At 41.0% G+C, this 12181-nt stretch overlaps 1 protein-coding gene across 5 annotated transcripts in view; it reads right to left on the reverse strand.

Moving 5' to 3' along the window:
• sez6a (seizure related 6 homolog a) overlaps positions 1–12181 on the reverse strand; it is a 250928-nt gene that overhangs the window by 79575 nt on the left and 159172 nt on the right. The gene's annotated exons all lie outside the window — the stretch shown is intronic.

A 12181-nucleotide genomic window follows, 5' to 3' on the forward strand; every position in this document is an offset into this window, starting at 1 on the left:
CTGTCTGGACATCTGCATCTGTACGTACAAAGCAATGTTTCATAATATACCACTTACTGCAGTGTTGATGCGGCATGTGGTAAGGGTGGAATAATGTCATCTAGAAATGATATGTTGCTTCAAAATCTGTTTATATTTTTCAGCATTAATGGTGTCTTCACAAATGTTATCTACTAATATGCCCCCAAACCACAACAGACCCTGGCTTTTGAACTTTATGCTGGTAACAATCTGGATGGTTCTTTACTTCTTTGGCCTCGAGAAAAAGTAAATTTTTTCCATAAACAATCCGAAAGGTTGACTTGTTAGACCACAACACATTTCAGTCCATTGCAGATGAGCTCAAGCTCAAGAGAAAATTATGCTGTTTCTGGAGATGTTTATGCGGCTTCTCATGTGCATAGTACAGTCTCAACTTGCACTGCTGGATGCAGTGACAAATGTTGTTTATTGACAACAGCTTGTCAAAGTATTCCAAAGCATTCCATGTGCTGCTATCCATCACAAAAGCACTGAAGATCATGAGCGTTTAGTGGTTTTCGGCCGCTCTCTTTTACGCAAAGACAATTTCTCCAGATTTCCTGAACCTTTTGATGATGTTATGCACCCTGAAGTGTTAAGTCAGGACTGGAGCTCTTTTGTTTTCACAAAGCTTGAATTGGACCACCATACTGTGGGAGTCACCTCACAAATAAAACTTGTCAATGATCAATGATGAAATTGATGGGCTACAGTAATTTTACACCTATACAGTGCACCTATAAAGTGGCCAATGTAACTGAACAAGGTGGATGTTTCTAATGAAGTGGATGTATGAATACACTATAATCCACACACCCTTGCATACTCCTCTGAGGTTAGTATATCCACGTGGGGGAGGAAAGTGAGTCATAAGCCACTCATTGACCCCGGATGCAATTTGCGTGTTCCCATTTGTATTGGAATGTGACAAATTAATTTGACATCGCTCATCACTCCTGCCTCCCTCATCAGTCAGCCTTCCATTCCATTAACACTGAGGACAGCTAATAAAGCACAGTAGCTCTTTTATTCTGCTGTACCAAAAGAGAAGTTTTGAATTGGGAAATTCTGCATTCTGTTTTTCAGCTTTTGTGTTTTATGGCTGCGTTTTATCTTTTTTTTCCCCGATTTTCTCCCCAATTCAGTCGTCTCCAATTCCACCCACTGGTTATGACTCCCCCAATCACACGATACTACCAGCGCTAGGAGGGTGAAGGCTAATGGTGACAGGGCCAACACCTAGACGGTTGCGCCACTCGGGAGCCCCCAGAAAGCTGTGTTTTATCTTTGCGATGTGTGCAAAGAGCTTATTTTGACTGGAGCATCTGTAGGAGGCATTCCAGCCAACTAGTTTCAATTTTGTTTGTTGTGCTATGCAATACTCTGCAACACAGCATTGTTTCTCTCAGCACCATCAATTTGTGTTTCCATTCATCAATGTCCTCTCACAACAACACATTACACAAACACATCACATGACCATTGGGAATCCTGACTGCTAGAATAAGCAATCCTGATCACTAGCCTAACCACTGATTTATAGCCCAAGAAATACAAACTCTTAACTCAGTCATCGAATGAAGTCATAAAATCGGTGCTAGAGACATTTTCTTTACCCAAACCAAACCAAACTGAGGTAAATGTGTGTATGTATATATGAACAGCCAGCTATACTGCTAAATTTTGCTTTTAGCATGCTGTCCTCTTAATCTGTTGGACCATTTCTGTTGTTTGAGTAATCCTTTCTGTTCGGTGTAATGATGATTTAAAGACAGTACAGGTGCAATAAGATACTCAGCAATTATGTAATATATATATATATATATATATATATATATATATATATATATATATATATATACACACACAACCAGTGCAAACAATGTATTTAGCACATTATTACATAATACATTATAGAACTATTTTAAGTTATGTAATAGCATTTGTGTAACATATGTAATATTAATTAATTTTGTATAGTACAGTATAGCACAGTATAGTAATACCATAGTAAGTATGTAAAATGTAATAATAATTAAGTCAAATTTAACACAGTTTTAAAATCAGTCTGTATCTGTGAGCATTACATCATTTTGCCAACCTGGATATTAAATAAAACATCAATTTTTATTATAAAACATGCATGTTTGTGGAAAATCTAGCAAACAGGTATCAGTTATTGAGGAAACAACCACAGAAAAAAAAAGCTTCATGGGCAAAAGGTCATCAGCATAATTTCTGCAATGTCCAGTGTTTCGGAGGAGTTGATTGATCTCAAGGGAGTCCTATCAAGAAGTCGAATCTCGGGCCTGCTGGGGGGCATGACCCTCCTGTGGCTCTGTCTCTCAGAGGTAATGAAAGTGAGTAAGAGAGGCCTTTCAGCGTGAAGGCAATGACAGGGGGCCAAGCACCAAAATGAGTTCCACCATGCTGATGGGCTAGTATTTTGTATTATACACGACTGCAGCATTAGAATTTCCTGTCCTGAGTCCAACCAAACTCAAACCGCAACATTGCATATCGAGTCCAAACTTGACCTGAGCCTGACAAAATGTACATGCCCGACCCAACGTTATCTTCCTAGACAAACAGTGGCAGTACAATATTTCATACTGAAGAGCTCAGTGACTTTAAACGTGGCGCTGTCATAGAATTCCACCTTTGTTACAACTCAGTTAGTGAACTTTCTGCTCTGATAAATCTGCAAGGGTCAACTGTACGTGCTATTATTGTGAAATGGAAGTGCAAGAACAAAACAAGCTCAGCCACAATGCAGTAAACCACACAAACTGACAGAACTGAGTGACCAAGCGCTAGATGCAACATTACCATAAGCTGTGTGCTGGGAGCTACATGAAATGGGTCTCCATGGCTGAGCAGCTGCACACAAGCTTAAGATCAATAATATGCAATGTCAACACTGGTGCAGTGGAAATGTGTTTTCTGGAGTGATGTATCATGCTTTTCTTTCTGGTTTGGTAGATCCCAGGAGAACGCTACCTGGCGAAATGCATCATGCTAACGGTAAAGTTTGGTGGAGGAGGGATAATGGGCTGGGGTTGTTTTTCAGGGTTTACCCTTCTTAAAACTTCCAGGAAGGGTGGAAAGCTTCCAAGAAGAAGAGCTGTTATAGTGGCAAAGAGGGGCCAACTTCATATTAGTATTCATGTCAGGGTAAGTCCAGCACAGTCAAATAGCTGTGATGGTCAGGTAACTACTTTTGACCATTTAGTGTATTTGGGAAATGATGTCTGAAACCGAAACAAGTAGTCAGGTCCCATCAGACACACATCTTAAGCTGTAATGCTGATGTCTTGTTGTCCACTCTGATTGAAACAGGCCAGGCCCTTTCTTTGGGGGGTAAGGCTAAAGCATGTGGCTTACTTTCATGGTGAAGCGTCAGTCAGTGAAGCGCTGATCTTTTTGCACTTTGCAATGACACATCTGCAATTGCCACAAAGTTCAGCATGCTTGTCAGCAGCACAAATGTGAATGTAGAGACAAGGTTTGAAGATGAATGAGTTTCAGTATGTAATAAGATTTCAGACACAAGCAATGATGCAAGGTTGAATGCAATACTCCCACTACACGTTTGGCTTACATTCAGAATCACTCCACTTTCTTCCCAATAACACTGCCAGCACATTAAACAAGGGGCCTACAAATGTGCTTTTCGAGAGCTTTCTTCTAGAAATAATAACAGAGCTCACACAATATTTCACCCCACTTCAAATTTCTTTTCAAGGGTGCTGGCAAGGACGAGGCCACCGGCAGCAGCACTTTTCACTTTTTTAAAGGCTTGTTCTGAGTTGATTCTGAGGGTTCTGAGAATTCATCTTTTCTGTTTCAACCTGGAAAGCTGCATCCCAACTGCCACCTGGGCCATTAGGTAGGTCTTTAGTTCTCAAATCAGACACAGTTAGAGGAATCCATTACAGATACGCAGTGTTCTGTAGTCATTATTCACTTTTCACACTGACAACCAATGCAAAGAACTATTATGATGGTAATTACTTCATTTAAATAATTGCAAATCGTGACACCCAGATACTTATGAATTCAGGAATTTGTGAATGAAACAGCATAGCTGTGAGAGTAGCTTTACAAGAGATGAGAAGATTTTTTCTGGATTTTTGGATCATTTCTGCTGGTCTATTCATCACACAATGTTCATATAATGTAAAACACAGTTGGTGATTTCACAGAGTGTTAACCAAAAAAGAAAGGCATAAGCGGGATTTGAATGATGGCAATGATAGAGATGATTCAAGTGCATAAAACTTCGCGATTTGACTGCATGGTGTTGTTGGACCCAGATGGCAGAAAATGATGTACAATTTTAAGCAAAACCCTATTTGAAAGTACTGATGGGTAAGAATTTGCAGCATTATTGTTCTTCAGATGAAAAGCACCTCACGGATCTGGCTTGTAAATGCTGACTGACTGACTGACTGACACAATGACTGAGTGAGTTACTAAGCGAGTGACTGACTGACAGACTGACTGAATCAATGAGTAACTGACTGACTGACTGACTGAGTGTATGAGTGAGTGACTGACGGAGTGAATGAATGGTTGAGTGACTGAATAACTGACTGAGTGAATGGATGGGTCACTGACTGTATGATTGACTGACTGACTGACTGACTGAATAAGAGTATGAATGACTGCCTGATTGACTTGGTGAATCAGTGACTGAGTGACTGAGTGTATGAGTGAGTTACTGACTGAGTGAGTGATGGAGTGAATAAATGGTTGAGTGACTGAATAACTGACTGAGTGAATGGAGGAGTCACTGACTGCAGGCTTGACTGACTAAATGAATGACTGACTGACTGACTGACTGACTGAATAAGAGTGTGAATGACTGCCTGATTAACTTGGTGAATTAGTGACTGAGTAAATAAGTGACTGAATGAATGAATGACTGACTTAATGACTGACTGAGTGAATGAGTCACTGACTGATTGACTGACTGACTCACGTTTAGTGGGCTGAAGATTCTCCACAAGGGGAGGCTATTAATGCTCAAGTAGCATTTGGGGCTTTAAAAGAGCGGTGCTTTGCATCAATAGCTAAGTTTACTTTCACATATTTTTATGCATATTTTGACATTTTGAATAAAAGAAGGCTGGACTGAAATGGCAAATATCAAATAAAATTGACAAAATTACATTAAAAACAAACTATTTCTTCCCATCGCATAGGGAACATGGTAATATAGTCATATGAGTCATGTGATTCTGTGTTTTGCCCAGCCTAAATATGCCTGAAGGCTGCAGATATCGGCAAATTTACAGAGAAATTAAACCTTGCCTTCATCGTTTCAAAGAAAAAAGCCTAATGATGATATTTGATGGGAAACATGAATAAAATAACTTCCAAAATAACTTCCAGAACTGCATTCAGTGACTGTAGAAACTACGCAGCGGCGCTTTAAAGCCAACAGTTTCTCAACTCACTAGGCCTCCAACACCACACACACCCATGCAATTAAAAAAAGACAGGGGAGCAATATGAGAGAGAGCAAGAGAGCGCAAGAGAGAGAGAGAGAGACAAACGAAGGAGCTTTTTATCTTTATCTTCTTCATTTTGAGCAAAACATGTGTGTTTATCCGACAGGCAGCGGCTAAATATAAAATAAGTGCACTTCAGTCTCACTCTCCATTCTCACTCTCTCTCTCTCTCTATCATTCTTTTCTCCATTCTCTCTCTCTCTCTCTCTCTCTCTCTCATTCTTTTCTCCTTTGTCATTCTCTCTCTCTCTCTCTCTCTCTCTCATTCTTTTCTCCTTTGTCATTCTCTCTCTCTCTCTCTATCTCTCTCTCTCTCTCTCTCTCTCTCATTCTTTTCTCCTTTGTTGTTTTAATCCAGTGCCGTGTGATTCAGTCTCACAATTTTGGTGCAAATCAGTGACACAAAGTGGACATTTCATCATGTCCACTACAGTGGACTCATTCATATTTCAGCCTCTCATACTTCCCTTCGTTGCATGCTCTGCATTCAACATTATAGTACAACAGATTGGGAGCTAGAATGAGGGATTAGTGCTCTGGACGCCACTTCTGGGCCTGCTGGACTCCCCCATCTCAAACCCATCCCCCCAGCCCCAAACTCCCGCCCCCCCTTCCGAGGAGAAAATACTTCAGCAAATCCAGAGAGCGTGTGTGGTATTTAAGTTGTATCTGTCTTTAAGCTGATCTAATCAAGGCTGTTTTGGTTTACAAAGGCTAAAATAACTACATAAATAAAACAAGCCAGGCTCTTTCTGCAATACAAAATGGAAAAGCAATAGGAAATATATAGACTATATGGCCAAAAGTATGTGGACACCTGACAATCAGGCCTATATGGGGTTGTTGGACATTACATTCCAAAATCCTGGGAAATAATACTGTGTTTCTGGCTCACAAACATCATTCTAACTCACCCAAAAGTGTTCAGTGGGGTTGAGGTCAGGGCTCTGTGCAGACCGTTGGAGTTTCTCCACACTGTAATCCCACATTTTGTTTTAACTCAAATAAATGAAGTCTGTTGTACATGAAAGTCAGTATATCCCACATATTGCTCAACAATTTTAAGTTATTTTTAAGTTAAGGGAATGTTTTCCATGATTTTACACATTCAAATGGCATTTTTGAGTTAAATTAACTTATTGCTATTTAGTTTAATCTGTTACCATGGCAGCTTTGAAACTCCACATTCAAAAGATGATGACATTTCTGTTGGTTTTAATCATTTCTTTCTCATTGAAGTTGCTGAACAAATGTGTGAAACTGAGTGAAACTAAATGTTTCTTTCCATTTGTTTTCCTCACCGTCAGTGTGATTTCATTCCACCCAGGCTGCCTTTCCTCAGGTATGTTTTCATACATGCTTTATTCAGCTGCCTAACCTTCTGTTGTTGGCTTAAAGTGAAGGTTATCGTTCTCTTTACTGATGAGTCAGGGTTTATGTTGGTCAATGAGCACGTCCACACTAAAGGTTAAACCTTGTGTGTTTTGCCTAATGAAACATGCAATTTAAAAATAATTAGAATATATGAGTTGCACAAACATGTGTTTGTGTTAGCCTAACACAAAAATGGTACATATTCTAACTCAAGTTTTCATTACACATTACTTAACTGATTTTAAGGCAACCAGTTTCCTCAATTTGTTAAAGTAAATTCAACTTATCTGGGCTGACTGAATCAATGGGCAGACCAACCTCATCAAACCATGTCTTTATCGATCTCACCTTGTGCACAGGGGCTCAGTCCTGCTGGAACAGGAAAGGGTCTTCCTCAAATTGTAAAAGTATATAATTGTCTAAATTGTCTTTTTAACATTGACATTACTCTTCACTGGAACTAAGTGGCCAAAACCCTAAAAACCAGCCCCAGCCCATTATCCCTCCTCCACCAAACTTTACTTTTGACACCAGGCACTCCTATAGGTAGTGTTCTCCTGGCATTTGCCAATCCCAGATCCATTTTATCTGTATCTTTTAATAATTTCTTGAACTCCAGTTTTGAAAACTTTGGTCTTCACACTTGAATTGCTTTTACCCCTTAAAATCCCAGGCTTATTTCATAGCAAGGCTCATTATACACTAACTTCAGGGACTCCAATGCAAACTGGTTGAGCTATTCTTAGGTTCTAGAAGTGTGTAATAAAACTTTAGGCCTCTCAGTGAGCCCTGGCCTTTTAAGGGGTTAATCTGTCCTTGTTTAAGCAAGCAGATTATCTTATATCTAATCTCCTCATAAACCTCTCCTGAAAAATGAACAGCTTGTACTTAATGGCCATTCTGGTGGGAAAGTCTATGATTTTGCACAGTACTGCATATATGCAGTTGTTCAGTCAGTAAAGAGAAAAGCAGCATAAAAAATTCAAATCTGTGATTGTCTCTGTGGATTCTCCTTATCAGTGGCCCAACGCAGGCTGGTGCGTTTTTGCCTTATCTGAGACGTGACTCTGGAGAAGGCGAAGGCTTTGTGAAATGATATGTATGAGGGGAAAAAGGGAGGAGAAATGCGAGCGCATTACTGCCGACTCTGGCGCTGCGTGGGTGGACATTTGAATTTCATAAACCGTGTTTCAGAAGGTCAAATCAGACACAGCGGAACAAGCCCAAAACAAATTCTGAGTGCCGTTTGTCTCAAAAGTTGAAGGCTGGAGGACGAGGAGGAAAGAAAATGCCATCACTGTAGAGGGCCACAGATGTCCCTCCGTCTCTTGGGGGAAAGCGACTTAACCAAAGAGCCGTTCATCACCTGAGTGTGATGAGGAGCTCAGTCTGAGAGGGCCGAAATCCCTCTCTCGCAGCGTGGGAAAGGGGAATCCTGGGAAAATGCGGCAGTGTGATCGCCATGCAGGAGTGAGAGGACCCCTATTATTTTCGCCCGGGTGTCCACATTCAATTACAGCAGAGTTATAGGCTTTAGATGCCGATCCAGAGTGGCGAGCCGGGACATCGAGAGCCGTTTGAGGTCAGAGTGGGACAGTGGTGATGAAAACTGGGTGTGATACTGTAGAACGCAGTGAAATTCAGTGAAATTTTTCCAACTTTCGACATGATTAAGCAGTTAAAATCAGAGTGGTTTGATGTGAAATGCTCCATTTAACAGAAATTTCAGAATATTTCTGCTCGATTTGAGTTGGGCGGGACTAAGGCCCAAACCCATTTCACCCCTTGCCCCTACCACTTAGCCCTTAGCCTTCTGTTCACGTCTAGGGTTAGGGTGTCCCAATTTCTGTTGAGTTAGAGGTGAAGTGATAGGGCTACATGGCCCTCCAAATGGAGGTCTGTCAGAGAGTGTTATTAGAAAAAAAGAAAAGCCAGCAAGATGGCTGCATGAGCGACTAAAGAAACCCATAAATGTGAGAATTTTCTCCGTTAAGAAATTACGATAACCACTGTATTGTCTTAGTTTAATGTGGTCTAAAGTATTATGGTCATTTTCTTCGTAACAAGCATAAAAAATCGTAAAGGTATGCTAATGTCTCGATAGCTAGCTAGCTAACTTTTCCATTCCAGCTTAAATAGTCCAGCGGTACTGACACCTGAAACACCAGAATGCCACGGTTGTAGTGTAGGAACTGCTGGACCATTTAAGGTGGAATGGGAAAATTTGAACAAGAATGTCTGACTTCAGCTTCATATCACTAAAGATTTTGCAGTGGGCAATAATAAATAATCGTCTTATAGCCCCTCTTTGAAAGCATATATTACCCTAAATGTATCTAAAGCCCAGCAGTGAGGAGCTGAACTTTCCCCTCCTCTGCTGTCACTGCAGATGGGCAGGGTCGCCCACAGAGCAGCGCTGGTAGCTGTTAGTGAAGTGATGTTTTTCTTTTCTTTTCTTTTTTATTTGAGGGTTTGTCCCATTTTGTAGGGAAAGATTTCAACCATTACCCTTTGTAACTCTGTTCCCAGGGGTTAGGCTGATACTAGAAAACAAGGGGTAGGGGTAAAAAGAAACAATAGGATTGGGTCTATATTTGCTGTAAACGTCAGATCTGCCAAAGCACCAATCGCAGTGATTGGAATGATATGAGTTGTGGTCCGTGTGGGTGTGTTTGCACAGATCAGAGGGTCTAAATATAGCACTTCAGATGGAATAAAGTGAAGAAGGTATGCAGAGATGTGAACGCAAGGACACTGCAGCGTTATGGCAAAGAATAAACATCCTGCTCAAACAGCCTGTAGATACACATCGCCCTGCCATATGCGCTGAAGGACAGTCCGAGCTCCCTGTGGGCTTGTCATCTCTCAGACACCTCAGAGCCTGTCACTGCAGCCTGACACAGCATCATATCACTCATATCAAAATATTGTCACTGCATTTTCTTCAGTTTTCAAGCTTTATATTGTGCAAACATTTAATATAGAAATGGTCTAAAAATTAAGAACAAAACTCAGGGGAATGCTTTACTTGACCCGTGCTACATAACATTGACATAACCATGCCATAATAACTTTCGTGGGCTGGAGGTTAGGGATCTGGCCCTGTGACTGGAAGGTCGCCGGTTCGATCCCCAGGGCCGACAGTTCATGACTGAGGTGTCCTTGAGCAAGACACCTAACCCCCAACTGCTCCCCAGGCGCCGTGGATAGGGCTGCCCACCTCTCCGGGCAAGTGTGCTCACTTCCCCCTAGTGTGTGTGTGTTCACTAGTGTGTATGTGGTGTTTCACTTCACGGATGCGTTAAATGCAGAGGTGGAATTTCCCCGTTTGTGGGATCAAAAAAAAAAGAAAAGTGTCACTTAATCTTTTCATGGAAGACGTCTTATGCTGGAATGCTAGACAGATTACATCCAGTTACAATGTCATGTTGCCAATGTTAATGGACTGATGCAATAATGTTTGATGCCATGATGGCCAGTTCGAGTAGTCGGCTTTCCCTGCTAAAACTTTCATGCAACTCCAAGTTGCATGTTGTGAGTTGCCTGCAACATAATCAGGATCTCATTTCAGTCCAAACTCACCAGTAAACCATAATGTTTCCTTTTTCTGTCCACCCCTCTGGTGGAATCAATCGTTTGAAACTGTTGCTTGATAAAATCATGTGATCCATTACTGGTTTTCCATTTGATGTTTCTTGATGCATGAAGGCTGAGACACATGTAAACTGTTCAGGCTGAGTTTCAAGTGAGTTGCATGATGTTTAGCATCATGCAACTCAAGTGCAATTTAGTTTCAAGCAGGTTTCAAGCAACTAAAGTTGCATGAAAGTTCCATTTATGAAGACTGCAGTTTATCACGCATGCTTATCTAGACGCTCAAGACTAAACAGAAAATGGAAGCTCAGTGATGAAGTTCTTTCCAAACAAAACATTCAATATTTTGTGCCGCATCCCCTCACATTCGTACATCTGGTCCCGAGACCTGAAACAGTGCTCCCAGTTTGCACCTGGCACAAAAAGCTTAGTAGATTCCACCTTAAATGGTGCAGCAGTTACATTCTGGCATATTTAGCCACCAGGATATAACTGCTGCAGCATTAAAGGTGGAATGAAAAATGAGTTTGACACCAGAATGAAACTGCAGCAATGTTTAAGGTGGGACTGAAAATTCAAAAAGAAATACATACAGTGAAGCTTCTAAAAGACATGTGTTACTTGAAGCTTGTGACAGACATATTAGCATATAGTTCACCTTGTTAGTAGTTAGCTCTTTCGTTATGGAGGCCTTGATTTACATTTTACATTTACATTTACGGCATTTGGCAGACACTCTTATCCAGAGCAACTTACAATTTGTTCATTTTACACAGGTAGGCCAAGGTGGTGTTAGGAGTCTTGCCCAAGGACTCTTATTGGTATAGTGTAGGGTGTTTTGCCCAAGTGGGGATTGAACCCCAGTCTACAGTGTAGAAGGCAGAGGTGTTAACCACTACACTAACCAACCACTGATTTCTGTCAGTTCATGATTATGCTGAGAGTTAATCTAACACATTAGGACTTCTCTTCAGCTCCTGAAGTCCTAAGCAATAGGCAAGCTTGCTTAGATGTATCTATCTAGATACCACAGGGGAAACAGTTCCAGACTGACCAATTTTACACTTGGTGGTTCAAACTGAATCTTCTTCTTTTTTCCTTGCAACCAAAAACGAAACAATGAAACAAGAGTAGTGGTGTAAAACTTGTACAGTGTAATCCGTTAAAAGGCCAGGACCTGCTGATGGGCCAAATGTTTCATTACGCACTTCTATAGCACTGGAGTCCCTGTAGTTACTGAATAATAAGCCTGGGATTTTAAGAGGTTCTTACAAGCTCGATTCTATTGAACAAAAATTTTGCAGTCAGGCATTTATTAGTTCCCAGAAATCATTAAGCCTTCTCTGAAGACCTAGAAGGCCCTGATGAAGACCTGCGGTGTAGAACTCCACTGAGTCTTAACAACGCTTAACACTAGTACATTTCTAATGACTGTTAACAAAGCATGCCAGGTTAATGCTATCAGCCAAAATGCCATGAAGAGCAGAAAAAAGGCTGCGATATTTTCTGAACAATGAGGATAAAATAACCTTTAAATGAGGCAAATTGGCAGCCCTGTGGTACTTTGCATTTTGTAGAAACACAATAATTGAAGTCAAATCCGACAGGCTTGTACATAACCGATGAGTGGGCTGGAGTGTGGAAATGGGCTTGGAGGCTTTCCAGCCGAGGAGAAC

This window comes from Pygocentrus nattereri, chromosome 18 (assembly GCF_015220715.1).
Source record: "Pygocentrus nattereri isolate fPygNat1 chromosome 18, fPygNat1.pri, whole genome shotgun sequence".
Lineage (NCBI taxonomy): Eukaryota > Metazoa > Chordata > Actinopteri > Characiformes > Serrasalmidae > Pygocentrus > Pygocentrus nattereri.